The sequence below is a fragment of the Zosterops lateralis genome (assembly GCF_965231275.1).
Source record: "Zosterops lateralis genome assembly, chromosome: Z".
NCBI lineage: Eukaryota > Metazoa > Chordata > Aves > Passeriformes > Zosteropidae > Zosterops > Zosterops lateralis.
In genome coordinates this window covers 74921860-74948729 of record NC_139800.1, presented here as the reverse complement: position 1 = coordinate 74948729, position 26870 = coordinate 74921860, and positions in this window count along the sequence as shown.

Genomic DNA, 26870 nt, shown 5'->3' with positions numbered 1-26870 from the left:
GGTGGGATTGTGTTAATTTTTTTACTCTGAGGAGAAAACAAGATTTGAAACATAATTTTAAAAATTACTTTGTCTTACTTTCAGTGCTCATACTGCTCAATTGCTTTTAACAGCTCATTCACACTGAATTTCAGAACTCAGGGGAGAAACCATTAAATCACTATAAAGCATTTAAGGGCATGGTGCTACCTGCATTTCAGGTATTTAACTGCAGACTTTGCCAAAGATCTTGTGATTTCAAAATCAGAGAATATTATTAGAGCCAAGAGACTTTTGTCTCTTGTGGTGGGATGCATTTCAAATCAACATCATATATGCATGAAAAATTTAAATTATTACTTCTGTATCAGTCATGAAGACAACTAATCAACATGGTTTCTTCTGATATCTGGCAGTCAAGAGTGACAGTTTGTAGATAATTCATGTAAGAATTTGACAATGTGAGAGAGTCTAGAAATAATTTTATGCCACTGCAGTGAGCTGATGGAGCCATCCTGCCTCAACACATGACAAAAAAAACTTTTTGCCATAGAAAGTTATTCTTAAGTGTTCTTGGGTTGGTTGAGGTTTTTTTAGTTAGTTGGTTGGTTTTGTTGTTCTTGTTGTTACCCTCTTCAGGTTAAGAGCTAGAAATGTGTGTTCTAAATTGATATTCATCACATATCCATCAAAAAAAAAAAAAAAAAAAAAAAAAAAAAAAAAAAAAAAAAAAAGGCTGAGGGAAGGAGATGTGCTAGTTTCAGTTACATTTCTGAAAGGTAGTATTTTTTATGACTGGCAGAACATTTTTCCCCAAGATGAAAAAGGGCATACTCATCTAAAGAAGACACAAGAATCTTCTTTTCTTTTCAGATTGTTAGTGGTACAGCAGCCAGAAAACTTGCTTGACACAAGATGCTGAAATTTCGACCTGCTCTCTGACTCAAGCAATACAGCTGCTTCATCTGGCTCTCTGGTATATCAATTAAATATCTTGACTATTTCCTTCCCCTCAGGGATTCTACTTTTCCAATTAGTGCTCTGGTTCTCATTATAATTTTGAGAAATCTTCATTTTGTCTCATTTGATTTCATCTCGATTGACAATCAGAGCAGATTTTCCAGGCAGCTGTTGAACAGTCTGGGGTACAGCAGAATCAGCCCCTTCCCCAGGGAATTTACAGCTTAAAACTAGAGCCAAAACCACAAAGTTCTGTGGAGGAACAAAGTGAATGGGAAAAAATAAAAGTGAACATGACGTTTTGTGACAAAGTCAGATCTGTGCACACAATTCTCTTTGTGTTGTTAATTGTGTAGGATATGGGTCAGGGGGAAATAAAAAGTTCTAGGATGTCTTGGGTCATCTGAGCTAAAATCTCCTTCAGCCTTCAAACTGACATTTATATTCTCAAGGAGGATTGTACAGGCCCCAGAGAACTAGGAATATAATTTATTTACTTTTTTTGGGGGGTGGGAGGGTTCAAAATCACGACATCTCTCCCTGAAGGAGGAGGAGGGTGTTGCAGTACTGCTTTATCAATAAACTTTATTAGTACAACAGTAATAACAAACACCACCACAAAAGCCACCACCAACAAGAATAAAACCAACAAAACATTTATTATTATTGCTATTATTATCATCATTATTATTATTCCTCTAATGGAAATAGAGAAACTCAGGGACTCAACATGTATTTAAGTAAAAGAATGTAGAACAGGCAATGTTTATGACACCATTGTCATGGGGCACACTGGCATATAATTCAACAGAATTTACAATGCATTACAATTACATGTTTTTAAAAACGCAGACAAATCCTAATAGCATTGAAATATATAAGTATACACATAAATGCTTTCCTTTTTTGTTAGGTTTGTACATTTTTGTGTCCATTTACTCCTTTCACATATCCTAAATTGCTGCTTAACTGGAGGTTCTGTCATATAAAAAACTTCATTATTTAAAATTGGGAGTTTTGTCTCTTAAGCAAGAACATTTTAAAGGGCCATTTTCATTGGACATTTTTCTCAATCTGAAAAAGCTTCCCATTTAAATATTTTCTTTATGATAAAGGATGTTTCTGTATATGTTTCTGTATATGTTTTCTTGAATGTACTCAAGAACTATAATTTTCACAAAGGTGTTTTTTTCTTTCAACTTTTTTGGTTCTAGTCAGCTAAATATGAAATATTAATTACTGCTATAAAATTCAGTTATAAATTATGTATGCCTATAATATGAAAGTTTATTACTTGGCAAGTTTTTTGGGGTTTTGTTTTTTTTAATTTATTAGGGTTTTGCTTTGGTTTTTTGGGTTTTTTTTTTTGTTTTTGTTTTTGCTCTTTTTTTGTTTGTTTTTGTTTTGTTTTGTTTTGTTTTGTTTTTTAATAAACAGTCAAGTATTTCAGTATCTTACAGATTAGACAAATCTGGTAAATTTATTCACCAGAATTGTAATGGTGTATAAAACCTGTTAAGTAGTAAGGATTTGTAGCTTTGATAACCAAATTGGCAATATTGGAGCACTGCAGCTGGAGAACAAAATTAATTCTCAAAATCCTTCTTTTTGTGATGAGGATAAAAAAGAGGGGAAAAAAAGGCAGAAGTTGATAAGAGCAGCCAAAGATACTTTTTGCAACAAAATTTTGATCACTAAACCTTGAAAAGTTGGTAACTGAATATCAGCTTTTCAACCATACATATGCATGCAACTAAGAATGACCCATTTACGCACAGATTTTCCTCTGTGCCAAAACAGCTTCTGTAGCACTAACAAGGTTTAAATACACTTTTACAGCCCTCAGAGTAATACAAAAATACTATGTCTGAACTACCAAAAAAAAAAAAAAATCAAGAAAATCAAGAAAAAGAAATTAAGAAATTACAGCCTTTGAGCCTGAAGAAAAGTCGCATTCTATCAGTTGGATAGAGAAGAGTTGTATTTCAATGCCAAGTCTTATTTGTTGACTCACATGTCATTCCTACTCCTGGCAACTAAAAGCCCTGGAGATAAAACGAGTACCCCCAACCCACTACTCCTTTAGAGAGTTTTTTTTTTCCCCTGTTTATCGGATTATGTCTGGTGATACAGAACTAGGGGAGTGTCTGATCCACCTGGAGGCTGAACTCCACTCAGAGGGACCTGGGCAGGCTGAAGATTTGGGTGGAGAGAAACCCAGTGAGGTTTTTCCCACGAGGGCATGGGCAGAAACCACCCCCAGGGCAGGAACAGCACAGCCTGGGGGGGACCTGGGGGTGCTGGTGGGGGACAAAGTGACCATGAGCTGGCAGAGTGTCCTGGGGCCAGGAGGGCCAGGGGCAGCCTGGGGAGCTCAGGGAAGAGAGTGGGCAGCAGGTCAGGGAGGGGATCCTGCCCCTCTGCCCTGCCCAGCTGAGGCCCCTCTGCAGTGCTGGCTCCAGCCCTGGGCTCCTCAGGACAGGAGAGACCAGGAGCTGCTGGAGAGGCTCCAGGGGAGGCCACAGAGAGGATTTGGGCTCTGCAGCATCTCTGTGCTGGGCAGGGACTGCGGGAGCTGGGCTGATCAGGCTGGAGAAGGGAAGGCTCACAGGGGATCCCATCAATCCATACAAACATCTCCAAGGGCTGCCAGAGGATGGGGCCGGGCTCTGCTCAGTGGGGACAGGGCCAGGATGAGGAGCAATGGCCATCAAATAAAGGCCAGCAAGTTGCACCTCAGTTGTACGTGATCCATCTTAGACTCTGTCCTGGGTTGTAGTGTGGGATGTACACAAAGTATTTATTCTATCACCATCTTCATAAACTGTTAAACCAGGTGGGGCAGTGTTTTCCCAGGCCCCCTTCCTTTGGGCTCTTCTGCTCATGGCCCATCAATGCCTTGCCCATGACTCACAGGTAACTCCCTCCAGGAGTTATCTCTGTTTAATGGGCCATCAAGGACCCACTTCACAACTCCTCATCCCATTGTGAGATGCTCTGCCCAGGGGGAGGAGCCAAGCATTCTCACCTGGATATAAGCTGGTGTGTGGGACAGTACAAGCAGCCCTGACCCACTGGATTCCCAGAGGAGCAGGGCTACCAGACCTTTCTACAGGATCACTGCTTCAGGAAGAGCACCTCACCTGGACTGCTTCCACCACCCTGCTCAGGTTGTATTCTGACTCTGTCAGTGGTCTTTCGTATTATTACTTTTATTTTATTTTATTTTATTTTACCTTTTTACTTTTCTTCTTATTAAATTGTATTTCTGACTTAGAGCCTTTCACTTGTTTTGCTTTCAAACCATAACAGACTCCCAAAGCTGAACTGCCCCACTGTCAACTGCACACAGGAAATTTCCTGCATCTACCTAGTTCATATAATATTGTAAATACTGTGATATGGATCACATATCAGTGATGATCTGAACAAAATATTCCTTTCAATTTTTAGAAAAAAGTGATCACTTGATTTAACATATTGAGTTTGGATTGCAAACACACAATTTCTTTGTTAAATTTTAGAAAATCTATAGTTGAATGGCAGCAGATCCTACCCAGAAGTCATCCAAAGTTTGACTCTTATTCCTCCAAAATTCTTCAGTCTTTTAGAGTTTTTTGGGTTTTGTTTTGGAGATATTTTGTTGGTTTGGTTCGTTCTTCCATGGTTTTCTGGGTTTTATTGCTCTAAATTTATTTATTTATTTTGGTGTGGTTTTTTTTTGTTTTGGTGTTTTTTTTTTTTTTTTTTTTTTTGTTTTTTTTTTTTTTTTTTTTTTTTTTTTAGCAAGTTGACTTGTTTGATATTCCTTTGATGCCCATTTCTTACCCCAGTTTCCTGTTTGATGTGAGAGTTCTGGAAGGCCACAGTCCCACAGTAACTTAAGGATTTTTATTTTCAACTATTTGAAATAACTTCTAGACTCTAGGCTTTTAGATGCCCTAAAATATTGAGAAGATCAGCTACCAAATAAGACAGTTTTGTCTCTCCATGGACAGGAAGAAAACCACACAGTTTAGACAGCAGTTGTTGGCACAGGTGAGAAGATGCAGAATAATCAAAGTACAGGGGTGAGGAGGTCTTTCTTAATGAAAAAAAATTAAATAAAATAAATTTAAAATAAAAGTAAATAAAAATAAATAAAACCAGCTAGAAATAAAAATAAAAGTGCAGATGCTTTAATGGGAAGCAGAAAGATCAGAGGTTCCTTTTACTTGCAGGGCAACAGAAAATAACTAGAAACACCATCAAAAACTGAGGAATGTAAAGGGAAGACATAAACTCATTTAAAGGAGACTGAAAGCTTGTGATACAGAGGAGAAAATAGGATAAATTGTGAGAAGCTGGTGACCTAATGGTGCTGCAGTCTGGCTGTATAGTGGAGGACAGATATTTTCATGGTTGGAGTATCATGGAGACATTGCAGTCAATTTTGGCAATACAAAACAAAAAAAGCCCCCACAACACATGTAGAAAACTACGCCTAATTAGTTCTGTTGCTTACAGCGAAATTATTTTTTTAATTGCTTTTTAATACAGATGCTTTGGAAAGGGAAATGTAACACATTTTGTAAATGGACTTACTGGCTGTAGAAAAGGCAAAATAAACATTTCTCTCTGTCTTTATCTACAATAGCAAAAGAGATGCATGCATCCATGAACAAATGTTAGCATTAATGCTTTGATGAGTTGTGAGAAATACCCATTTAGCCAGCAATTTTAAAACCCAAACTATTACACATAAAGTTGGTGATATCATCTCTAATAAAAATAATAGATACTATTTAACAGTACAGACGACCAGCATTTGCTGGAGCCCATAATTAGTGTTCTGGCTGAACTTCAAATGCTTTATCTATTCAATCTGCAGCTTGTTTTTTTGGTTTATTACCTCTCATTTCAATACACTTTAAAAAGTTAGTCATTGAACTCAAGCTTTTAGGACAAATTTTTCACTTTCTATAATTCTGCTTCATGGAGTTATAGATCAATGAGTATTTTCAGTTGGGAGGGACCTTTAAATCTCATTTTGTCCCACCCCTTCCATAGACAGCAACAGCTTCCACTATCCCAGGCTGCTCCAAGCCCCAGTGTCCAATCTGTGGCATTGCCAGGGATCCAGGGGCAGCCACAGCTTCTCTGGACACCCTGAGCTGGAGGCATCTTTGTGGGTGGGGTCTCACCTGAGCAGGACAGAGGGACAGAATTCCCTCCTCTCTTGATACTTTTGGTTCAGGGTAAAGAAAAAGGTTGGAGTGTGAACTGCTTGCCTTTCCACGAGGAATTCCTCCTGTAGCTTGTTCTTGCAATCCCAACGAGATTAATCCACAAAATCAGAAAACTTTATAAGCATGAACACGAGGCTGTCATTCCCCAGGAGTTCCTCCTACAATAATCACTATTACAACAAAAACATCAGTGCAAAGAGCAGCGTGATTTGCAGTGCAATTGTAGTGCTCTCCAGTGTTAAATGGCAGCAGTTGGAGTAAACAATCCCAGGCAAGAATTCACTTTAACAGCTCTGTTTTTGTGAGCTGGAGTAATTTGTACGTTCACGACAATGATCTTGAAAAACCTTGTCTTTTGAAACATTCATTATGATATACAATGGCAATTATTATGTCTGTTTGCTGTCGGAGAAAACAGTTTCCTCCCATCTTTGATGTCTTTGATAGCCAGTTCAACTGAGGAATCGTAGTGACGTGTTTGGTTTTTTTTCCCTAAACTGAAAGGATATTTAAAACATTGGTAATAGTTTCTTCCCCAGCACTGAAATTTAAAAAATACTGTTACATTTGATTGTAATAAATAGATACTCTTTATTGCAAACAATCAGGTAAATCAAACCTCAATCAAGAAATATTCAAGAAACAAAATGTCAAAACACTTTCTTGAAATCTAAGTACAGAATTTTTTTTTTTTTTTTATTTAACACAATGGAAGTTAGATGGAATAATGAAGAAGAAAAGCCTCATTTTACCTAAGTTATATACACTATTTTAAAGGCAGAAATCTAAGAAATGCACTGACTAGAGAATGTGTATTTACTAACACCTGTGATTTTCCAGCCTTTTATCTCTGTTGTTCTTGGAAAGGCGCCATGATTGATTAACTGATTGATAATTGGCTGATAGGCTCCCTTAACATGCCTGTATCTTGTCATCTCTTCATTCACACACAAATAATCCTAACCCATGATGTTGAAATACGTATGCTGAGTACTCAATCAAATTCAAACCAAAACTACAAGCAGACAATGCCAGAAACCATTGTATGTTTCCACTGGACAAAGTTGAGTATGCTTATGACATATACACGATATAAATTAATTTTTATTAATATTGTATGCATTATAAAAATTTTATTATTATACATAAAATAAATAAAATATTTAATTAATTTATATTGTTTATATGTGATTTTATTTTTAATTAATTAATAAATGATAAACATCTTTTTCTCCAACTTTTCTGAACTCACATAAGATTGTGAAATCTTATCCTTTGTTTTAAAACCTGATTTACACTTGCAAAACAATGCCTATGGATTCATAGTTATTCTCATTTATTTTGCATGGTCAATATCTCCCCTTTTCCCCTGAAACCATGATTTACAGAAAATAAGTTTACAGCAAAACAAGATTAAGAAAAATTGTTTAAAAACCTCTGAATTATTCAGACTAGGGAGGGGCATTGTGTGATACATTGGGGAACAGATAAAGCTTTCACCATCAGTTATATGCTTCCTGCAACTGTAACTTGTTACATTCAGTTCAGCTGCATTCCAATGCATCATCAATTCCCAATCCCTAGACAAGGATTATTTATCCTTTTATATGCTCTGTCTTCAACAATATTTGTACAGAAGAGTTCATTCCACAGCAGTGTTCAAAGATCCAACAGTGCTTCATCAGGGATACCTCCAAAACCCAATCAAACCTAACTAATGATGCCACAATATTTTGATTCTTTAGTTCAGCAGCCATTCTTGAAATTCTTCACAATGTTTATTTAGAACTACACTGTAATTTTTCTACAATTTTTTTTAAGTACAATGGGTTGATTAACTATGGGAATCCTACATTGATTATCTTTAGATTCTCTCTGTTTCTTGCATACAAAGAGGGAATTCACAATGCCATCTCTTGGAGCAAATAAAGACCTAATTGTTCCCCATTTGTTGTGGTTACTCTGCCTGGGAGTGATAACATAAGTGAAGAATACTGGTCATCCCTCTCAGAAGTAGGAAGCACACTGTAATTTTTGTACGGTTGTAATTTTTAAGCTGTATTGTTCCCATGAAAAAGTGCTAATTGTTTAAAAATTACCATTGCTATGTTTCAGCTTTGAGGTGTGTCAAAAGTTGTCCAGAATAGGAAGAATATAAGCAGCTGAGAAATGCCTGAAAATTGTGAGATATCTCCACATACTGAGAAAATATTTTTCTCTATAGCTAAAACTAATATTGTATGTTGGGAATTGTTATACCGAATTGTAACAAACTTCCACAGCACCTGAAGCATCTGAAATACTGAGACACAGAAGTTCCTGTGCTGGAGGCTGCTGCAGGAGGGATAAGAGAGGGATTTCAGCCTGCAGGACCCCTTGGCATGCCTTTGCAGGTGTTCAAGCATATTTCTGAATTCAAACCAGCAGGAAGGAAAGTTTTAGATAGGTTTTCTCACAGCTTTACCATTTAACAAAACCTAAATGTGTCTTAAATGGAAATCATTTAGACAGTGTTAATAAGTTAATACCGCCAGGGTTTTTTAAAAATTTACTAATTAGGTTTTTATTGGGTATTTGGGGGCCTTGGGATTCACTGATTGTTTTTTAAGGCAGAATTCCCTCTCCATAGATACCTCAGAGAGGTGAAGGTCTTGGGAACTCAACTTCCTGTCCCACAATTTTCCTATTATGTTTCCAGAGTCCCATCACACTACTTCCTCCATTATTAACTTGATGACAGACCTATCTTTGAGGAAAACTACATAATTTTTGGTTGTCTTTTAATTTATATTATTTTTTTCTTGCAATATATTGTAATAGATTCCTCAAGATAGTTCTCACCTGATTCACCTGTTTTGCTTTTAGCTCCTGATGTCCTGACAGTGCAGCCCAAGCTGACACATCCCACAGGACTTGTCTGCTCTGTTAGCTGCAGAATTACACAATAAAGGTCAAAACCACCAGTGTGTTCTCAGATCACCTTGCTCTGGGCAAAATAAATGGATCCTCTATGTGCCTTTTTTTTTTTTTTTTTTTTTTTTTTTTTTTTTTTTTTTTGTGTGTGTGTGTGTGTGTGTGTGTGTGTGTAAATGGGGGTGATATTGATTCCTGACCTGGCAAACAACTTTGCACTGCAATAGATACATGGGAGACTCTCAGAAGTGATATTAAATGAAATGCAGAAGCACCTTCTTGTAGATATTTATTGCAAAAAATATTAGGGGGACTGGAACAAAGACTAAAGAGGAACAATCTTGTAAATATTGTCAAATACCAAACCGAAACTATCATCCATCATGCCACATTAAAAGGACATACGTTTCTATTCAGTGAGAAATTAAGTTATGTGAATCCTCAGCCGGTGGTTTCTTTGAAATACCATTAACTTATTAGGTTGAATTTAGGATGAAATTCAAAATCTTTTGTTACTTCCAGCACCTAGGTGCTACTACTCAAAATGGTGTTTGGAAATATGAAGGAAGTTTATTGCTAAAACTTGCTTGTGCACTTTGAGAAACTGTTCTGTATAAAGAAGAAATGGTGACAGCCTCATGTATCAGTTTAAGTTGTTTTCTCTGCCCAAATGTGCTATATGTTTGGTTAATGGATTTTCAGTGAATGATTTCTAAGATTCTCTACTATGTCTTGTCAAACAGAACAGACACAGGGTCAAACACCTCTTCAGAAATGTATAAACAAATAATTAAGGATACTGTGCTTTATCTGTTAAACATAAGGCATAAGAGAGTGCAAAAATTCTTCATTAGCTGAATTCTGTTTATAATATATTGTAAAGCATAAAATCTACAAAATTTTCATTACTTTTAAAAATAGAGGAAGGAAGTTATAAAATGGTTCCCATAGAAAAGTGATTTCAAACGTTTATTTTTGTTTGTTTGTTTTGCTTGTTAGTTTTGGTGGGTTGTTTTTGTTTGCATGGGGTGTTTGGGAATTTTTTGGAGTTGGTTTTTATTATTTTATTTTATTTTATTTTATTTTATTTTATTTTAGGCAACCTTCCTCCAAGATTAAAGAATAATAGGGATAAAAAATTTTATACTGAGTTATGAAGTGGATGGCACTGCTGGAACTAAAATCTTTCTTTGCTGGGTGTGGGCTGTTTATCTGGTAATAGAACTCAGGCTTTTGCTTAGATCCTGGTATTCACCATGGAAGGAAAGAAAGGACTTTGATAAACAGGTCATTCATCATGACATTATCTACATTAAATTTGGACTGGTAGTTCTTCACTAGCTTCTCTTATTTTGAAGGTTTGGATTTTTTTTACTTGTTTTGCCAGAGTTTTGCTACTTCTGAGACAAATAAACGAACATAGAGAAGATAAAAGATAAAATATTTCTTTAATTTGACAAATTATCTTGGGCTGTGATTATTAAAATTCATCATCAGTCATCAGTCATAAATTCAAATCACAGAGATTCACATAAACACCTTATTAGTGTAGATAAGACAAGTTACTACCTGTACATTTTTCTTTCAGACACTCAGTAATTATCATTTGTTAATCTTCACTATGAGCAAAAATGATGAATTCCAACCTCCAACTTTCCTTTTTGTGTTTTTCCTGTTAAACATTTTTTTCCCTTGGGGAAAAAACACAATGCAACCCAAACTGAACAGGAAACAATTTCACAAATAAAGGACATTTTTAATTTCTTTTTCCTGTGGCCTGAAGCAGAGCTTCTTGGACTTCTTATAAGCTATTAAAATTTACCAAATTGAAATATAAATAGTTGAATAGAGATTTTGGATATGTGGAGTCAGGGATATGGAAGTATGGAAGCCCATAAAGCTTTGTCTCTTCATCTTTTAGACACATATTTCTGGAAAGATTCACCATGTTTTATTACAAAAATCACTGGACACTTCAATATCTTTGGATTTATGTTTGGAGTGGCCTCTTCCTCCTTTTCACCTTCCATACTGAGTTGCATTTTTTGACCTCCCATGCTCCCATGGACCATATAAACCTCTGGAATAGATGGCGTGTAGATTTTTAGTACAGAAATCTGTTTCACACCATTGAATTTCATTAATTTTATTGTACCATTTTGGTCCTATTTTGCAGGTTTCCTCTGGATGACAAAGAAATGGATTCCTTGAAGGAAGGTTAAAGCTTTTAACTTGATTTTATACTGGGCCTATGCTTGCCATAAAAGCAAGGAAAGAGAAACAGTAATTACTTTCTATAAAGGATATTGCTTAATCAAAAATGTATGTCTGGAAAAGGTAATATGTCCACGCCATATGACAGATTCAGCCTTTGTAACCCTGCATCCCCAAAAAGTCTCAAAATGGCATAAAAACACCTCTTCCTCCAGCCCCCACTGCTCAGTAAAGACAGACCTCTAAGTCCTTTCGATAAGAAGAGAAAAAATGGTTTTGCAGGAGAAATTGAAAGATTATAGAAGCTTTTAATAGCAATTAATTAATGCAACCTGAGAGCCATTGATAAAGATATAAAAACACCTAACAACCAACTTTTCTTAAACTGATCTGAAGAAAAATTTATCTACTCTTTCCTACTGTTGAATAATTCATTGAGAATCACACGGATTTTATAAAAACTTAAAAAAAAAAAAAAAAAAGTTGCATCACCCAAGCTAGAAAACAATTCCCAGGCTTCTAAAAATTCAGGGAGCTTAGATAAGGAAATATCTTTTCTTCTCTGACGTCAGTGTCTAATGAGGCATTACTTTTGCTATATAGGAAAATACAGACAACAACTGGTATTTATACATGCAGGAAAAGAGACTGATTTCTATCTGTAGCCCTAGAAATATTACTAAGCTAACTATGAAGGGAATAAAATTTGAGGGTGCATTTCTTGTTAAAGAATGCACTGTGTACGTCAAGGACTTGTTATTAATTAATTTAGTCCCAGATTAGCTGTAAATGCCTAAAATTGTGAATCAAAGGTGTTAAGTTCTGCTACCGTCCATGCCTGTGAAAGAGTCGCTCATTAATTTGATAGTTCAAAAGGCAATTTGGCATTGTTCCTGATATTTGGGAAAGGACCACTGTGTGCAGTAGTGTTTCTAGTGGTAAAACAGAGTGTTTTCTTCCTCCTCTTGCCCTGTGGAGAACTTATGAACAATAGAAGCTCCTTGTTCTTTGAGGCTGAAATAGTCTCCACAGAGCAGTTTTAAAAGTATTTACTGTTTAAGGTGTTTTCTCCATTCCAGCAGCTAAAGAACACTTAATTGAGTCACCGGGATAGACATTATAAAAGATTTATATCTGTATTTTTAGTGATGCAGGCTACAATAGAAAATAATATTAGTGACAAAACACTGTTATTACTTATTTTAAATGGTTTACAGAAGCACTGTAAGTTGTTTTTCTGCTTCTTATTGAACAGAGAGACGATAAGCAGTCTCTTCCAGCTTTAGCTTGCCATTTGTTCCAATTTAGGTGATAATATTTGGATAATTAGAAGTAAAATATTGCAGCAAGTCCTTTTCAATTAAAAAAAAAAAGCTTCCATCTTTTTTTCTCTCTCTCAGACAATATTTAGAATATATTTATATATTTAGACAATATTTAGGTTCTTTTGTATTCCATCATACAACTTCTGCTACAGATGATTCCTAAGATTTTGTCACCTCATGTCTTGCAGAAGTTTCCAGTGTAGGGGTGCTGCTCTCCAGGTATCACTGTCCTGCATTTGGCTTGCAGGAAGAATTTTAATGATGTGGAACAGTTTAATTTTATGACACTTAATGGTCATTTTATGGTCTTTAATGGTGGTACTATGTAAATTTTATTGGCAGGTATGATTGTATTTTGGGGTTTGCACAGCACTTTCCACTCTGCCCCAACCAGGAGGAGGCCACTGAAGTTCCCAAACTGAAAGCAGCACTGTGCCCTGCCTGTGTATGGGTTGTACACATCCAAGATAATAAAATTATTGCCATGATTTTGGGCTAATGAACACTTGAGAGGGATGAATTTGTTCAAACAAATGGCACACAGATATTCTTACACTGATCCAGGGATCAAAGGGTATCTTCAGAGCAAGAGATAGAATTAAGTAGTAAAAGCCAGAAAAGCTGTAATGTAATATTTTTTTTTTATTTTTTTTATTTTTTTTTTATTTTTTTTTTTTTTTTTTTTTTTTTTTTTTTTTTTTTTTTTTTAGTGGAAAATCTGGTGTGGGACAGATATCTTTCTTATCATCTTTTGCAGAAATTTTTTGCAATATCCAGTGAATGGCTTTGGAGAAAAGTGAGTATATTGTTTAAGGTTTTCTCTTCCATTCCACCCCTTTCTAGCCTGCAGAAATACAGGGTAACAAATAGATGTTAATTACTTTCCCTGGGAAATGTCAATTAGCCAACGGAGTAAGTTCATAGCATTCTAAAACCCATTAAAAAGAGTAAGAGCTTGTTTAAAGCAGTTTTTTTCAAAATGCTCTCTCTTTCCTTTGACACTCAGAACAGAATCCAAACTCTAAATCATCATTATGGATAAATACAAAGAAAAGCAGTAATCTTTAATATCTGTACTACTGAGCTCATGCTAAATAGCTGACCCAATTCCATAAAAGTATATGGAATTCCATAGCTCACTCTGCTTCTTAAGCCAATTGTAAAGATGTATTTAAAGACAAATACACAGAAGCTCCCTTCCCTTCCCTTCCCTTCCCTTCCCTTCCCTTCCCTTCCCTTCCCTTCCCTTCCCTTCCCTTCCCTTCCCTTCCCTTCCCTTCCCTTCCCTTCCCTTCCCTTCCCTTCCCTTCCCTTCCCTTCCCTTCCCTTCCCTTCCCTTCCCTTCCCTTCCCTTCCCTTCCCTTCCCTTCCCTTCCCTTCCCTTCCCTTCCCTTCCCTTCCCTTCCCTTCCCTTCCCTTCCCTTCCCTTCCCTTCCCTTCCCTTCCCTTCCCTTCCCTTCCCTTCCCTTCCCTTCCCTTCCCTTCCCTTCCCTTCCCTTCCCTTCCCTTCCCTTCCCTTCCCTTCCCTTCCCTTCCCTTCCCTTCCCTTCCCTTCCCTTCCCTTCCCTTCCCTTCCCCCTCTTTTTCCTGCAGCAGGTTGTGATCAGTTTTATCCTTCCTTCCTTCCTTCCTTCCTTCCTTCCTTCCTTCCTTCCTTCCTTCCTTCCTTCCTTCCTTCCTTCCTTCCTTCCTTCCTTCCTTCCTTCCTTCCTTCCTTCCTTCCTTCCTTCCTTCCTTCCTTCCTTCCTTCCTTCCTTCCTTCCTTCCTTCCTTCCTTCCTTCCTTCCTTCCTTCCTTCCTTCCTTCCTTCCTTCCTTCCTTCCTTCCTTCCTTCCTTCCTTCCTTCCTTCCTTCCTTCCTTCCTCTCATTACTAATTACATAATTGATCATTTTGTATGAAATGACCAAGCCAGATTTGCCCTTTGCTGGCTGTGTAAACCAAATTGCAATATTCTCTGTCTGCCTATCAGTGTGATAAGTCAATTTTTTAAACCTTTTGTTGAATTTGTGATGGGGGGCAAAAAATGTCCGCAGAAAAAACTCAAAGACCCAAAAGAACCAGTTGTCAGTTGATGGTGATCGACCAAGCTGCAGGAAAATTTTAAATAGCTCTATTCAGCCTTCCCTACAGATGCTTTATTTTGCTAATGTCAATCTCAGCTGCTAGTTTTCTTTTTTTTTTTTTTAACCTGACTTCTTAAAGGAAAGTTATTTATAAAATACATTTAGCTACTTTTGTAGTGTGTACTCAGTCATGTTTTCTCAGTCAAATTTCAGTCTTAGAGGGGTAAAACAGATTGTGCTGATATTCCTGGGGAAATAGCTATTGATTGCAGACATATATTTAAAGTAAATTCTTGAAAAAAAAAAGTTTGAACATCTGTTGAATGAAACTGATTTTTGCACATACCCATCCTCTTTTCAGTGAAGAGGTGAAAAATCTAAAAGTCAGTGTCATGTCTGGAAAACTTAACCACGGGCAGGGACTTGAAGATGGATATGGTTTGAAATTTAAGTCAAACTATACACTCCTGTCTTAATTTTAATTCAATTTGTCTTAGAGCAGACAATTTTTTAATAATTGCAAACAAATTCAGAGTCAGTTACTGAAATGTTATACTGTATTTTTTTTTTTTTAAGTAGCCTAAAATTAATTTATGCCATCAGGAAAATCATATTCCTGAGTTTTTTCTCTTGTAATATGCAGTGGAATATAACTGTTATTTCAGCAATCTGAAATCCTAACACATAATATTTGTGCCTACTTATTATGTTCCATACTTGGAAGTTTTTTTCATTTCATAAAATTATATCACTGGGGGAAAAAAATGTTTTTTTACTTTTTATTGCTCTTCTTTTGTGCAGTTTTCATTTGCTCAGGGGAACTGCAAGAACAACCCACATAAATAAAACTCTGCCAATAATGGAAGTCAGTCCCTTGTTTTTTGCAGTTATGAAATGAAATAGAAGTTCTAAAAGATATAATTTTAGCATTATCTACATCATCTTGGAAATACCCTTTCTCAAGATGAAGCATGGTTGTATAATGACAGGACTCAGAATGTGATTTCAAAGATTATGACAGACTGTGACAGGGATTTAAATACTGCAATGATATAAACAATTTTTTTGAAAGCATTGTTTGGTTAACATAAAATTTGAATAAAATACATATATTAAATTTTCAGATTACATTATAACTGCCTGTTAACTTCAAAAATAAATACTTTCAGTGGATAACTTGAAGCTGAGGAAAACAGAAAAAATGGTCTTTTTTTTGGAATAACTCTGATTCTTAAAACTACTTGTGAAATAAATGCCCAAACAATATTATAGCTAAAAATGTTAAATTTTATGAAAGAACAATTGAATCCACTGCTACTACTTTCATAACAAAGAAACATTTTGGGGAAAAGCTCTTATGCCAGTTAAAAAATGTCAGTAAAAAATCCAACTCCAATTAAAATCACTGTTTTCGCTTTCTGCAATCTATACTGAAACTGTGAGGGTAGAGGATCTGATGCCAAATGAGTTAAATTAAGTAATACAGTCAGTTCTGCTTATAGGAATGCAGATTTGCCTGTGGTGTTCATGGTAAACACACCCCTATTTATGCACAGTCAGGAATCTTTATGACAGAAAATCTTTCATGCTTATTTCTCACTGTTCTGTCTACATTCTTCCTCTTAATATTTTTATTGAGTCAATAATCAAGAATACTTTCTGTGTGATATACTTCATAATGTTAAAGAGTTTTCTAGCAGGGTCAAGCATCTTATTCCCTATTAAATTAAACTTGCCTTAGTAAATGTTTTTGTTTTTTTTTTTTTTGCTAGTTACATTATTTAATTATTGTAAATCAATATCTCCAACACTTTTTCCTCTGTAATCTTTATAGAATCCTTCTAGAATCCTTCAGTTCTTTTCATTTTTACTCTGTTTTTTCTTTGTATTACCCTTTCTATCTTCTTTGAGACTAATCCACTTCAGTAGGCTTTGGTTTAAGATTGTAAAACTGTTTGGTTAATAAAATCTGAGTTAGTGAAACCTTGGTCCTTATGAGTCCATGAATTGGCTCAGAAAAGTGAATATAACTCATTGCCCTTTGTAAAAACCTCCAACAGCTTAAAAATATATATAAGTTCTGGTAATTATTAAATGTAATATTGCATTAAAATAGTTAATTTTACAAAACTTAAAGTACTTTCTTTTACTACAAGTATGGCTCCCCCTACAAAAGACTCCCCAGGGAAGAAAATGAATCTAAAATAATCTTAAACAAAATCTACTCTACTCTATTTGTCAAAAAAGAAAAAACCAAAAAAAACCCAAAAACAAACAAACAAAAAACCCACAAAAAAATCAAAAACAAAAAACCCCAAAAAACCAAACAAAAACAAAACCAAAACAAAACAAAAAAAACCCCAAAACAAACAAACAAGCAAAAAAACCCACAAAAAATAACCTCCCCAAAAAACCCCAAAAACCCAAACAAAAACAAAAACAAAAACAAAAACAAACAAAACAAAACAAAACAAAACAAAAAACCCCAAAAAACAAAACAACAACAACAACAACAAAAGGCAATTTACGACATGCAATCCACTAAATCAGACTGATATTTGTCTTAGAGGAAATGTTCTTCCTATATTCTCAGAATACAATAATGGTTGTTTAAAAAAAAAGAAAATAAAGAAAAAAATTAGATGCAAGTAGGTTTTGACATAAATTATTTCATATAGAGTTGAGTCTCTGCGTGCACTCAAATATGTGAATACCTCCTTAACTACACAGAAACACAAAAAACATACTAAAAAATAAGGTCACTGGCAGAAAAAGCCAATAGGCCACATTGTTTGAGTTTTAAGATGTTTTGAACAAAAAAAATTATTTAGAAAAAAGGGATTATTCTAACCACTTTTCACATCCCTAATGCTGCAGGTTTAGACACAAACATTCACCTTTTTTACCCAAGGGAGAGGGATTTTTTCAGCTAAATGATCTGATCTGCTTTTGGTTGGATAAGACTTTAGATTAAGGACTACATGAATTGTTCACTTCTTCTCTCTATCCATGGTACAGAAAATCCTTGTGCCCAGCTCATCAGCAGAACTCCAGCAAAGTCCATGGAGTAGGTCTGATTTGTCAGGAGTTTTCAGATTATTAGCTGCTAAATATATGATGAGAGCTGAAATTAAATAGTTGTGCATATAGACAGAGAGAAGGATGGGTTTGGAACGCCTGTGACCCAAGGAACGCCTGTGACCCAAGTCAGTGCTCTTGCTCTGAAGAGATTTGACTGATGGGCAAGATAACTTTACACTCCAGGCACAGAATCAAGATATCACCCCATCTCTGAGTCCCAGGTCACTGAATTTTAAAGTAAAACATCACCCATTTTAATTGCTTTTGGATGTCATTTCTCTTTTGGTGACACACTCAAGAAACCCTGGGATGGAATAAGGGGCGGAAGCTACACCCACCAACAAAACTAGCATGAACAGAATACATACATGGTGGAAAAGTTCTTTGAAAGCAATTCAAACTGAAGATGTAACATTGTCTCTTCCTTAGAAGGACTTTGCTAAAAGCTGAGCAGGCCTTTTGAAGCAGCACTTTCAAGATACAGGATACTTGGTTAGCTATGAACAGGTATTGTTATTATTCACCCTCGAATTTCTTCTTTAACATCGACAGCTTCAGTGTGATACAGCAAGGCTGATCCAATGCTTTTATGTACCAGTTCTTCATTTATTCTTGAAAAGTCAGAGCAGATCTCAGCTGATTCCCCTGAGCCCTTTTCCAAGTCACCTGTAGCTGTGTGGCAGAGAGGATTCTCCTCATTGGCAAAGTGCCTAAATATTCACTGTTGTGATCTCTATCTCAGTACTGCACGCCAAAAGCCCTTTGAAAAATCTCTTTTCTCAGTCTCAGGCAAAAGGACTTTCCAAAGCCCATCCCTGGCAAGGAGATTTTGTTATTCACTTTATGAGGTTTTGATGAGATCAAGCCCTTTGTAATAAACTGTAAAACAACCCAGGGCCTGGCTCTGCAGTCACTGAGAGTCGTCAGAATTTATGACTTCCCCCAAGATGTTCAGTAGCTCAAAGAACCCCAACCAACCAAACCAAAAAAAAAAAAACCAAAAAAAAAGCAAAACCAAACAACCCCTCGCCCCCCAAAAAACCCCAAACCTGAGTCAAAATGTTCTTCCTTGCTTATATAACCTCTGAAACACAAATATCAGTCATTCTGAAGTGATAGAACTCAACTGATATTTAATGCATCCTCCTTTGAAATCTTTGGTCAGAATCTCAAAGCAAAAACTCCACCCCTTTAAATTTATTTGCATATGAAAATTTATACCTGAAGAAGCAGAAGGAAAAAAGAGAAGAAAAATGAGGCAAGCAAAAAAGCACCACAAAACAAACCATTATGGATATGGAAAGGAAATCTTAATGGTGAAAGTTTTTTTTTAAGTAAGCCATGTCATCATTTCAAAATTCTTGCTGATCTTATAATTAATCAGACATAAAGATAAAATCTAAAAATCCTTCTTAGATTAACCTTTTATGGGCTCATCTACAGATCTCACATTCTTTTCTTTGTCTCTAAGATGGAATTACTGGCTGTGTCAGATTTTGTATTTTAGTTTTTTCTAATTGTTTTAGAATATAAACCCTGAAGTTTGGAAATTATTTATTGTCAGAATAATATTTGCTAAATTTAACATCTGTAACTTTTACTCAAAAGTTCTGCATTGTTCTTTCTTTTTCTGGGTGACTGTCAGAATAAAACCCTTTGGCTTTAGAAACCTTTCTAACATTTTATTTTTCCTTTTGCAGAGTATTCTTCCATGAAAAATAGCTTATTTTAAATGAATGTAGGATGGCTTGAAATGAAATTAAAAATTAAGTTCCTAATGTGCTCCAGGCATGATCATCCCACCCTCAGAAATCCTCCTTCTATTCTCCACTCACATATAAATATCCGAATGACAACTTTTCCTCCAGTAATTTAAAAAGAGAAAGATTTCACAAGTAGGTCATATACTGATGAGACTCAAGTCATCAAAAATTAGTTTTTGTACGTCTCATTTTACCTGTGATCTCTGGGATATCTTGTCCCATCAAGGCAAATCAGTTTTGCATTATCTTTTTCTTAATTTCATCTGCCTCTATTTTCCTTCTGGATGTCTATTCCCACCCCCTCTGCTCAACTGCCCCATGTCTTCCTCTCAGGCAACACAATCCCAATGCATTATAGCATTTCCAAGTGGAAAATGTGCTATTTTTGATCAAAGATCCACTCATGCTGGATACCTTTATTTCCATTCTCTATTATTCTTCTGGAAAATATTGAGAAAAGTATATTGAAAAGAGATTTTTTTGTTCTGCGTTTCTATGGTTTGAATGCCCAGCATACAGGTTCTTTTCCATGTCTGGTATGGTACTTTTAAAGTTTGGCTTCAAATTTTTTTTGCAAGTTGTTAAAATTCTGGAAAGTAGGAAAATTGCCAGTTTCCTTCGTGCTGTTAGGAAAAGAAGGCAAGACAAAAATATTTTAAGTTTTAATCATGACTAATCACATAAATATGCACATGAAGCTTTATAGATCCAGTCTCAGATTTTATCCCAAGACTCAAACCACACTAAGTTTCTTTACAGCTTGTTAATCTTAAAGAAAATAAATATCTATGAATTATTTAACTGGTTAGTGGCTTTTGCTCTGGCAGGACAAACCACAGAGTGATAATTCTTAATCGGCCTAATTCTTAATTTAAAAAAGTATGATGTGCTTGAGATTAATCTTGTACCATATACTATATGTAAAATCAGTTTGCTACACATTTAAATTAAATAATCTGAAATGTACTTTAATTTATTTTTACAGTTTTGTGAAAATGAGCATTCAAAAGGACACCAAGATTCAATGTGTGAATAAGGAATCAGAATTCAGTGCTCACATAACAATGTCTTTCTTTGCTAAGCATTTTGAATTCTGCAAAAAGGATTTCAGATTAGATGGTGATGTTTGTTGGATATCCTTTTCCTTTTGTTACTTGTGCTTAAAGAACAGTTTATTCCTCAACTTCAGGTAATTTGAGTTTATGCCCCCCTTGCCATTCTAAACAGCAAAAACTGATAAGGAAAAAAATGAAGAGAATAAATCTGAAAAATTTTTCTTTTTTTTTCTTTTTTTATTTTTCTGAAAACATAAAAATCTCTTGATCATGTTCCTCGTAGCAGAATTTATTTCTGTTTCTGTTTCACCAAGAGAACCAACCACCTGTGGAATTCGAGTGTGTGATTCACACGTACAAGTTAAAAAGATACATAGGCCAAAAAAAGGAAAAAAAGCTTTCACCATGTTGTATATAATTGTAGTGTAGTGGGATTTTCACAATGATTCAGCTACTGAGCATTTGCTGCTGAAACGAGTAATGCACTTCCCACTGAATTCAGGATTCTGGAGCACGTTTTAAAGGGCCTTGCAAAACATAACTTGAAAGAAGAGAGAAGAAAGTCAAACCTGAGATAAGAAAAAAAAATAGAAAAAAAAAGATTTTTTTACCTCTCATGTAAAAATCTTTGACAATATCCTTACTGTTAAGACAGTGACTACTATAAGCTACATTTTTTGGCAGCAATTTTTTTGTCCCCAAATCACATAACAAGGTAAAGGCATATTTCCATTTTGAAGATTTGGCTAGTTTGAGCTTAGACCTATGAAAACACTGTTTCTAATTAACTGTTGAACACAGTCCAATTCACTCTTTTTTCTGTTTCTGCAGAAAAAACCCCCTGTGCTTATTGGATTACCTTGAAATTGTTTAAGCAGTCGGGCAATCATGAGTTGTCATGGTGGACGCAATATGAAAATAGTTTCTGAACCATTACATTTATACCTAAAGTTCCTGTTATTTAAAATATATATAATGAATACTAGAATTTATAAACATAAATAACAAAATTATATAATTGTAAATAAATGTTTTAATTTGAGTTATGTTTTTAATTAGTTTTTTTCCCCTATGGCCTTGAAACCTTACCTCCTCATACATTTCAAAATGCTATTATTTTGCTGAGTACCAAATGGGAACTGGATCTCCCACGCTAAACATTTTTAAGCTGGGTATAAAGTTTTAGTTCTTTCTTTTTTTAAAGACCTTCCCAATAATCTGCCAAATTTCAACACTGTTATTGTAAATTATATTGAAATAATCCCCCAAAAGGAGATTTATAGCACCAGCACATGAGAATATCCTCTATGTAGCAAGGTCCTTAAATATACAAGACTGTCACAGATGCTCTCATATGTCATTTCCTTTCACAATAATTATAAATTCTATGGATAAGGGATAAATGAAACATGAATGGCAGAGGTTCCTTTCTGCTCCTGTAATTTTTGACTTTACAGTAAATGTTTGGAGCCCCTTTTAAGTATTTTGAGACAGATAAATGTGAGAAGAACCAACTAGCTGTGTTATTTCAGGGTACCACCTTTCTCAAATGCTGATAACACATGAAGTGTCACAATTTTGTATTGAATCCTTCCATAGGAATATTTTTCCACCTCCCTTAATACGTCACTCTTGAATCTCTGACCTCCTCTCATATTTCCTTAAGATATCCAAGCTGAACAACAGAAAATTCAGAATACTTTAGTAGATTATTACATGAGCAAAGTATTTAATAGTTAATTGATCAGTATTATTGTATTTAGCAAATTATTTGTAGATTTTTTTCTGTCATTTGTGTTGCAAAGCCTGTAGCAAATCATGCAGTACCATCTCGGGGTACCTCTGGGGAGGGGGTCAGTGCTGCATCATGCCCTGAGGGGGGCAGGAGTCTGGGGCCCCAGCACTGAGGCGTAAATAAACTCTGAAAGTTGCTGGAAATTGCTTTTCAGAATGAGATCAGGATAAATTGGTCCACTGTGCTGTGTTGCAGCTCAGTTCATAAAGTACAGTCTTTAACTTCAGTATCACAGAATTGTTTAGGTTGGAAGGGACCCCAAGGCCCATCCCCTGCCATGTCAGGGACACCTTCCACTGTCCCAGGCTGCTCCAAGCCCCAGTGTCCAGCCTGGCCTTGGGCACTGCCAGGGATCCAGGGGCAGCCACAGCTTCTCTGGGCACCCTGTGCCAGGGCCTGCCCACCCTCCCAGGGAACAATTCCTGCCCAAGATCCCATCCAGCCCTGCCCTCTGGCACTGGGAAGCCATTCCCTGTGTCCTGGCCCTCCAGCCCTTGGCAATTGTCTCTCTCCATGTTTCCTGCAGCCCCTTGAGGCCCTGCAAGGGCACAGTGAGGTCAGCCCAAAGCTTCTCCTGTCCAGGCTGAACAATGGCAGCTGTGCCAGCCTTTCCTCCCAGCAGAGCTGCTCCATCCCTCTGCTCATCCTGGAGCCTCCTCTGGCCTGGCTGCAGCAGCTCCAGCTCCTTGCTGTGCTGGGCCCAGGGCTGGGGCAGCTCTGCAGGTGGGCTCTGAGCTGAGGGGGCAGAGGGGCAGAATCCCCCTCCCCTGCTGCCCACGCTGGGGCTCAGCCCAGCACAGGGGTTTGGGCTCCCAGCTCTGCCCCACGGCACCCCCAGGGCTCCTCCAGGGCTGCTCCATCTGCTCAGCCCCAGCCTGGATCCCCCTGACCCAGGGCCAGCACCAGCCCCTGGCCTGGTTAAACCCCTGAGATCCCCATGGGCCACTCCTGGGGATGTCCAGGTCCCTCTGGATGCCATCCCATCATTGTGTGCACACTCACAAACTGAGCTCTTTTGTGCTGTGCTGCTGCTTTAGGAAATTTTTGGGAAATTGATCAATGTTAATTTGACAGCCCCTGTGTTTCTGTCCTAAAAAGAAATTTCAAAATGCTCTTTGTCAGGGGATGACTGATTAAGTATTAGCAATGTGCTACAGAGCTGAGAAAAAAATTGATTGGCCGAATCAAAACATCAATTTCTTCATTTAGGTCAAGCCTTTGTTAGAGATTGCGATATTTTGATTAGGTTTTTCTCATTAGTTTTTATTTTCATAAATCCAAGGTTTTCTATGGATCCCATGGCAAATATGTTAATCACATAAAGACTTTTCGACCTTATAGGTCACCCAAACTGTAATAAAAAGTAGATTTGGGCAAATACCAGTGCTGTAAGCCAACACAAGTTTGATATTAAATGTGCCACTGTTCCCAATACTGAACCTCCTCTAGGTCTGAAACAAAACTCTTGTTTGTCTTAACTGTAAGATTACAATAAAAATGAGCTTAAGCCCATACTTTTGACACTCCTGATGTTTTTCTTTGAAACTTCTTCAACCACACTCCTGCCAAGGTTCTAGGAATTTTCTTTCTTTTATTATGTCAAAGTTAAATCGTGTTCACAATAACTGGTTTCTGCAGCTACTTCTGAAATCAGCAGGATTGCACACTTTTCTTTGAAGGTGATTTTGGCTCTTTATAAGTCATACATGGCTCTTCTGTTATTGTGGGAAATGAAAGGATTTTGACTATTAAGAAAATATAAGTAATGTAATAAGCTAATTATAAGGAATGTTAAAAGGAAATTCACTGATGGACAAAGGAAGTGCCAGAAAAATTTTACCGTGTTATTTATTTTAATAGCAGAGCAATATTTTTCTTTCCCCAAACATGTTTAATAATAACCTCAAATTTTAACAGCCGTGACATCATTCCATTGTTTTTTTTTTTTTTCCCTTGTAAAATCTAAGAAATGTTTACTAATTTTACCGGTTGACATAAAGCAGTGAATTAACAATTTGTAAATTTGTAAGAGTTTCAAAAAATTAACCAGTTCTTAATGTAGCATAATAAAATTAGGTTTTGGAAATGTAGCCTGCAAAGTGTCTTTCCCCATGAAGTGATTAAAATGTATTCACAGAAGCAGCAAATAAGATATTCTGTACATCTTTTTCAGTGTTTTCCCTCAATTATTTCTGGAAGTGACAGTAATGAAAATGGATGTCAACAGAAAAATTTGAATTTTCATCCTAGAGAGATTTTATCTTGTGGAAAATAGTTCAGAGAAAAAATCACCTAAGCAATGGGGTTATGCTAGCATTGACCAGTGTGTTAATATAGAATTTAGGTTCCAAGCCAAATATATCTTAAGAATAAAACATTGTTAATGTATGACAGCAGATAGACCCTATCACATTAGATAGATACCTGTCTGCAGTGTCAGCTTCTCCAGAAGGTTCTTACAAATCATTTTGAGGTCAAAAAGAAGAAAGAAGGTGTGCAATTCTGTCATTAGGATACTGGTCTTCAAAACCTGCTTAAAGCAACTTGCATTGATGGGCGACTGGTTAAGATGGGTTTGGGAGATTCTGACTTGTGTCTACATGTGGTAGGAGGTTCCTGGTTTGATGGTAGCGCATTCTCATTCTCCTCAGCTATGTCTGCAAACCTGTGGTAGTCACACTTCACAATTACAGGTGACACCAGCACAGAAACACGTGATGTCCAACCTATATTTGTAGCTTGTTGTGTTATGATGCGCTATTTACCTCAGAATCCCAGAATCACACTGGTTGGAAAAGCCCTTTCAGACTATCAAGTCCAAGCTGTGCCCAATCCCCACCTTGTCCCCATCCCAGAGCACTGAGTGGCACATCCAGCCCTTCCCTGGACACCTCCAAGGAATGGAGGATGGGGACTCCAAATCTCCCAGGGCAGATCCAAGCCCTGACCACCCTTTCCATGGAGAAATTCCTGCTGATGTCCAACCTGACCTTCCCCTGGCACAGCCTGATGCCGTTCCCTCTCCTCCTGTCCCTGTTCCCTGGGAGCAGAGCCCGACCCCCCCGGCTGTCCCCTCCTATCAGGGAGTTGTGCAGAGCCAGAAGGTCCCTCCTGAGCCTCCTTTTCTCCAGGCTGAGCCCCTTTCCCAGCTCTCTCAGCTGCTCCTGGGGCTCCAGACCCTTCCCCAGCTCTTTTCTCTTCTCTGGACACACTCCAGACCTGCAATTCCCTGTTGTGAGGGGCCCAGAGCAGCCCCCAGGATTGGAGGTGGTCCCTCAGCAGTGCCAGCACAGGGACAGTCACTGTCCTGCTCCTGCTGCCACACCATGGCTGGGACAGCCCGGGGGCCATTGGCCTTCTTGGCCACGTGGGCACCCCTGGGCTGGTGTCCAGCTGCTGTCACCAGCACTCCCAGCACTTTTTCCAGCTTTCCAGCCCCTATGTCCCAGTCTGGAGCACTCCATGAGGTTGGCGTGACCCCAGGACAGGACCTGGCACTTGCCTTTGTTGACCCTCCCATTACTGGCCTCTGCCCACAGTCCAGCCTGTCCAGGTCACTCTGTAGAACCTTCTTGCCATGCAGCAGAGCAATACTTCCATCCAACTTCGTGTCATCCACCAACTCCCTGAGGGAGGACTTGATCTCCTTATCCAGCTCATCGATAAGATATTGAAAATAACTGGGGACAGTGCTGGGCCCTGGGGAACACCAGAAATAACCATCCACAAGCTGCCTGCAGCAACCAGTCCCTGCCTCTCTCTGGGCCCAGCCATTAGCCAGTGTTTAACCAGAGAAAAGTGCACCTGTACACCCTTATTCCCAACCAAAAATTAGTTTTTGTGGCTCATGGGTGAAATGGGGATGAACTGCTTGAGGGAAAAATGTTTTCCAGCCTCTAGCAGTGCACTGTTTTATGGTTGATACTGAAGCATTAGGTCTGCCTGACGGAGCAGTAGGTTTGGGAGTGTGAGAGTCTGAGCTTTTGCAGAACAACATCTGCTTTCTGCAGGATAAGACCCTAAGCTCCTTGTGTTGGCTGATGCTTTAGTGTTTAATCTCTTTTGCTAAGGACCTCTAATATAAACATTAATATTTTACAGCATGATATTCCTTGCAAATAGCCAGAAAGCCCAGGACCATGTCTGAAATGAAGTTCCTGAATTTTTTTGAACAAGGCAGAATGCCACTTTGGAAGAAACTTTTCATCATTATCAAGAATTCACAGGAATTTTCCCATGAACAATCTTTGTGTTGCAATAGATTACCATTTTTATTCTGATCAGTAATCTTGAAAGTTTTATAATCTAGGTTTTAATGAATATCTGAAATGAGCTCAGTGAACTTGATAATTTTCTAACACAGAATAATGCAAACTCCTTAATAACAAAAATAATTCTTCTACATTGCTATTTTTTTAACCTTGATGGAAAATGCAAAACTTCTGGTGACTGGATCATTGGAAAGGTATTCAACACTTTAGTACAAATGTAC